Source organism: Cuculus canorus, chromosome 2, assembly GCF_017976375.1.
Source record: "Cuculus canorus isolate bCucCan1 chromosome 2, bCucCan1.pri, whole genome shotgun sequence".
NCBI classification, from domain to species: domain Eukaryota; kingdom Metazoa; phylum Chordata; class Aves; order Cuculiformes; family Cuculidae; genus Cuculus; species Cuculus canorus.
Genome location: NC_071402.1, coordinates 26,047,130 through 26,053,129, shown reverse-complemented (window position 1 = coordinate 26,053,129; position 6,000 = coordinate 26,047,130).

Genomic DNA, 6,000 nt, shown 5'->3' with positions numbered 1-6,000 from the left:
ACACCATACCATACCATACACCATACCATACACCATACCATCCTCACCCATCCTGCTTGCTTAACAGGACCTGTCCTTCTTTGGCTTCTCTACCTGACTCTATAACCCATCTAAGCCTTTGCCTACCCAGGCTCAGCCCCTCCTCCTACCTGTCCATCTCCTTCTCCTCTAGGTCAGCTCTACTTCCTTATCTACCCCTGTAGCAATCCCAATGTCACCACTTTCCTTATCCCACACCACCTTGGGTCTAGTTTAACTGCTCTGACCTGGTTCTTTTTCCTCCTTGAGGCAGGTGGGATGTTGGTAGGCTGATTTAGCACACAGGTGAGACAGCTTCTTGCTATGAGTTGCTGCATTTGTGCCCTGCCCAGCAGAGCACAACTTGAAGGGAGAATTATGGGAAGAATCTCTCGAAACAACTTTGGTCAGATTACACTTAGTCACTCTGTGGAATGTGGTGTAATCAGGGCCTCATCTCAGGTAAAAGGTAGGAGAAAATGCAGCTTTTTCAAAGTGGTCAAACCTAGCAGTTCTGAGTCTCATACAAATCTGGCGTCAAGGAAATCAGGAGACCTTTTAGCTGCTCAAAAGAAAGAAGTCAGCACCATACATATTTCTACTGCCCTTTTCTTGCAAATATTTATAAACTGGTGCACATCCTAAGGGGAACAGTGAAAAATATGCTAATACGGAAGTCATGCCTTTTTCTCCCGTCTCTTCCCACCTCTATTTTAAGTCCTAAGTTGAAACACGAAAGCAAGAAGGCATCTCAGCAGAAGGGTTTCCAGTTCTGGAATAAGGACAAAACAAACTGTTTTCTCCTACCCACAGTCTTAGGAACAGATCAGCCATTTTGCTGAAGCTTTTAACTCCACACAAACATAAATCAGCCTGGCAGCAGAAAAGTGATGGGGGGAAAAATTCAGTCCAAATAGGAAAAGTTTTAAAGTGACAAATGAATCAGAAAGTGCTATACAGCAGGAAGCATACAGATTTAGTGTTAGGAAACATTGATAACCCCCTCTACATTTGTAGTACATACATCAAAAACGTCATTAGCACAAGCAACCCACAAAAGTTCATCTGCTTAACTCTGTGATTTGGGCGTCCAGTCCAGATCCCAAGTCTCCAAGGTTTTGGATAAGCCTTGACCCCTGCACAGATCTCTGTTGAGTCAATAAGGTTATGAAGACGTTTGTGTCCCAACCAGGTACAGGACAAGACAAACACCCCATCAAAGGCAACACCTTCCAGCTGGAGGGAGGAAGTTTCAAGCTGCACTTCTACTGTTGAGCAAAATCCATCCCTCGAAAGAAACCTCAAAAAGTCAAGGGTCACAAGGGAGCTCACTGTTATGTGACACAGCCCCATCTAGAAAACTAAAGCCTAGGCCAAGGCAGTCATAATGAAGATCTTTGTCTAATTGACAGGAAGTACCCAAAAAGCTAGCTTGCAGGGGCACAGGCTTTTGTCAGAATGGCTGATATTTTTCCTATTTGGAAGGAAACAAATTAGAGGAGAATGAAGAGCATATGTTGTCAAGTGGGTGTAAATCAAACTAAGCAAACAAAGGAGCACAGAGAGAACTCAGGCTGACATCCAGAGTGAGAGAGGAGGCTGCAAGCAGCAACAGCTGCAATGTTTTTAGACAGACATTTCCTTCAAATCAGCTTAGATTTCCACACATTAATCATAATTAATAATAATTCCACAAAACCGGGTGTAAGGTAGCAGCAACCAAGGTACCTAACCAGGCAAGGTTCTGGCAGAATACCCACAAGCTGGTTGCAGTGTTCAGTATTACTTGTCTGGGTCCTGACTTGTGGTGTTTGTGCAAACACGCATTGCCCCTCAAGAGTGGAACACTGTGTCATACGTTACAAGTCCTTTAAGTACCTACGTCCACAAAAGCAGTTTTGCTTTTGTACTAAGTAATAGCACGGAAGGCCTTGTTAAAAAGATTTCAATTCAGTTACTCTTCAGTTACTCTATAAAGCCAAAAGTGGTTTTCTTCATTGTTCTTTATAGCCTTTCCAGATCTTCTAGCCACAAACACATCATTTATTTAAGCCACACGTAAACAACCATGATTTACGTCAACTTTTCATTCGATGGAAAGGACATAAAAGAACTACTTTCCTTCTGTGTGTTACTTGTCTGTAAGGGCTGGGTTTCTCTGCAAATTCCTGGTGGTAACCCCAGGCTGTTGTCAAAGCTTGTTCTGTATTTGGCGTTTTAAGAAACTCCTGTGAGTTTATTCCATTACAGAATCATTCACTCACCAATTGGCACCTTTTTTGCACCAGATGATGAGTCAAAGAACTCCATGATCCCTGAAAAAGGCAGACCCTTAACTGGACTTGATGTCCACCTCTTGTCAGAATGCAAGATACATCTACTGCAGTTGCCATACAAACTTGAATGACACACAAAGCTTGTTATATCGTTCCTCACCTGACAGGAGTTATAATTCGGATTTCTATTATGCAAGTGAATAATGATATAGGGTTACTATCTCAGTCACAAAGAAACCTGAGCCAAGATGGGTTAAAGCTGAATCAACAAATCAGTCATATGAAACCAGTTAAAAAAAAAACCTTGCTGCAATATACAGAAATAAATAAAACACCACCCCTTCTGCTTTTTAAAATCAGGGTTGGTCTCAGTTGAGAACATGCAGTACACTTATCTCTTTGGCAGCACGCCCTATGCCAGAAGTAGCTGAATTTCTCCAAAATCCCCTCCTCCCAGCTAAGAGCTGGAAAGAAACACAATATTGATTGCTGAATCTGAGGGCGGGTTGACAACCCTCCCTGCCCAGTGTGACTCACAGCCCTGCAGTAGCCTTTCAAAGATTACCAGGCCGTTCCCTAGGAGCATGTGTCTTCATGATTTCTTCTCCTGACAGGTCAAGCACTTGTCTCTGGGCAGGATGGTACAAAACAGCTCAAATCAGTGTCACTCAGTGGAGTGCCACAGGTCTCGGCTAAGATGGAGCACATCCTGACTTGATAACCCTCAACATCTCACACCTATAATGACAATAGGATGTTTAGCTGGCACTGCACTTGCCACTTGCTGCCTCAGACATACCTCAATGCTCTGTACATTTTTGCTGATTCTGTAGCACTAATAAATGTCAAATACTGGTACTCTTTGCTTAGCATTTGTTAGAAAAATATGCTGCTTGCCATTGTGCTTGCATCTGTGGTTTCTGCTGCTCTTGCTTTTTATGCTGCAATGAAGAAGCCACCATTTCAGACCTATTGCTAGGCAGACCTGCCTTATTTGTTGGAGTGGGTCCGTAGGAACCATCACTTGGTGGATGAACACTTTGATCCTCCAAAAGCCAGAACAGTCAGCCAAGTACATCAATCAACACCTTATGTTTCAAGCATTGCACTAGACCACAGCCATGGCTTAATAGCCTTTGTCTCCCCCTTTCTGCGGAGAGATCCTTGAATCTCAGAGACTTGAGCTGATTGGTGAGACCGTGCAACATAAACTACACGTGTTTTACAGCTGGCATCACTGGCAGTGAAGCTAGAAGCCACATCTGAGACCATGTGCTAGGACTTGATACTTGCCTTTCAGCATCAGCTACCTTCCCCATCCTGTAGGGTTTCATGATTGTTAAGAGAAGGGGAAATATGACCTTGTAGGGACTCAAAATCCTCAATATACCTTTATCAGTAAACAGTCAGATTAGGGTAAATTCACTAGAGAGACTTTTCCTAGCAGACATTTCTCACCTATGGGTGAAGAAACTCACAAGCCCACATGCTGCACACTGAATAAAAACACTGATTATTATACTGTGATTATGTGAGCAGGACGGGCTAGTCTCATTTTGCAGGCTGTTGTAGACAACTGTGGGAGAATCACAGATGGCATAATAAATTAGAACTTGTATTCATGTATTTTCCACAACCTATACTTCCAGCAAGAAACATAATTTTCCAGGACAAATCAAATTTCAGAATCAGATTTTCAGTCTGCATCACCCATAATATCATGTGCAACCTGTTTTTGGGTTGTAGTATTTTACCCAAACAACCAAGAAGCACATAGAATTACAGAATCATAGAATAGCTTGGGTTGGAAGGGACCTTAAAGATCATCAAATTCCAGCCCTGCTGCCACAGGCAGGGACACATCCCACTAGACCAGGCTGCCCAAGGCCCCATCCAGCCTGGCTCTGAACACCTCCAAGGATGAGGCATCAACAATTTCCCTGGGAAACCTGTGCCAGTGCCTCATCACTGTCATCATGAAGAAATTCCTCCTTATGTCTAGTCTAAATCTGCCCCTCTCCAGTTTATACCCATTGCCCCTCATCCTGTCACTACAAGCCTTTATGAATAGTCCCTCCCCAGCTTTCCTGTAGCCCCTTCAGATGCTGGAAGGTTGCTGTAAAGTTTCCTTGGAGCCTTCTCTTCTCCAGGCCGAACATGCCCAACTCTCTCAGCCTGTCCTCGTATGGGAGGTGCTCCAGCCCTCTGAACATCCTTGCAGCCTTCCTCTGGACCCGTTCCAACAGCTCCATATCCTTCTTATGTGGAGGATTCCAGAACTGACCCATGCATACTTCTATCATGCCCAGAAGTCATGAAAGATTAATGAGGGATGTACATTTGTCTCACTAGGTTGATGCTGGAGGAGCCTTCTAGTAAGTATCACCATGCAAGCTGCCAGTGCAAGAGATCTGGGGTAACTTGGTGTAGCAGAACTCAGACAGGAATCCTACTGAAGCTGTAACTGGCATTAGGTGTGCTGGTACAAGCTGCTTTGGCTTTCTCACCCTTGAAGCAACATTACTTAGTGCAATGGTCCATCTGCCAGAAATCTCTCCCAGACCATCGATCTGAGCCTGGGTCACCTTCACAGACACAGCAGTATGTGTCTTTGGGCTCATCTCCTCTGGCCTCCAGAGAGCTCCATGGTGGTCTCCAGTACCAGCTTTTATTTTATTTATTTCAAAACTGCCAAAATAAAGCTACCCTGGAGGCCAAAGAGTAAAAAGGCTTCTCTGCCAGACCTGTGTTCTGCCAGCATGCAGCTACAGCTGCATTGTGCAGAGTGGTGCGTGACGCGACAGCAAGAAGGACTGTCTGAGGGCAGGACTCATCAGGCGAGGTGAGAAAGCCTCCAAGATACTGTGAGGGACTACCTTAGGTACAGAAGATGAAACATGGCATCATATAGACCCTGCAGCAAACTTCCTTCTCTTAAATGCCTGGGTCTTCTGAATGGCACTGCCAATTGGTTCACTTCAAGCAAGGGTCATCTCATGTGTGATCAGTCAGGACAATGATGGTCCCACAAACAAACAAAGATGGAACCAAACTGGCATCTACTTGTTTATGCAGATACAAGAAACCACATATGAGATCAGCATCAATAGAGAGCAGAGAATATCAGCGTGCTTTCCACAGACAGGAGCAAATTTACAGAAACCTATGGGCAGCACAGATCTAAGTATGATCAGTGTCAGTTAATTATTAGTTACAATAATGATTACACAGATTGGCTAGAATCTCTTTCTCGAGTTACAAAGCTGCAGGCAAACCTTGCTCTTGCTAATTAAAATAAGCTATGTGAGCTGTAACATATCTGGCAGCCTTTGTTTAACAGTGAATAGGCACTACAGCAGCACAGCACCTGGATTAGCATGATCACCACGTTCCATCATATACAGGGTGGCGAACAGGCTCTTTAAAAGCCAGCTTGAAATGTTAAAGAATTAAAATCTATATGCATAATTCTAATTGTTAACAAGAACGCAATTTGCATGCCCAAATGATGTTCGGAATCAATGACTTTCTCAATTATGCTCCTATTTTGGTTTTCATTATTTTGTGGTGTCATTCGGCATTTAGAGACAAAGGCAACTCAAAAACTCCTCTGAAATAAATGTGGATGGTGGAGAAAAGTTGAAGTACTTTCAGTTCCCAAACTGCATCAAAATGCAAGGAAAATACTTGATGTTGGTTTAGGATG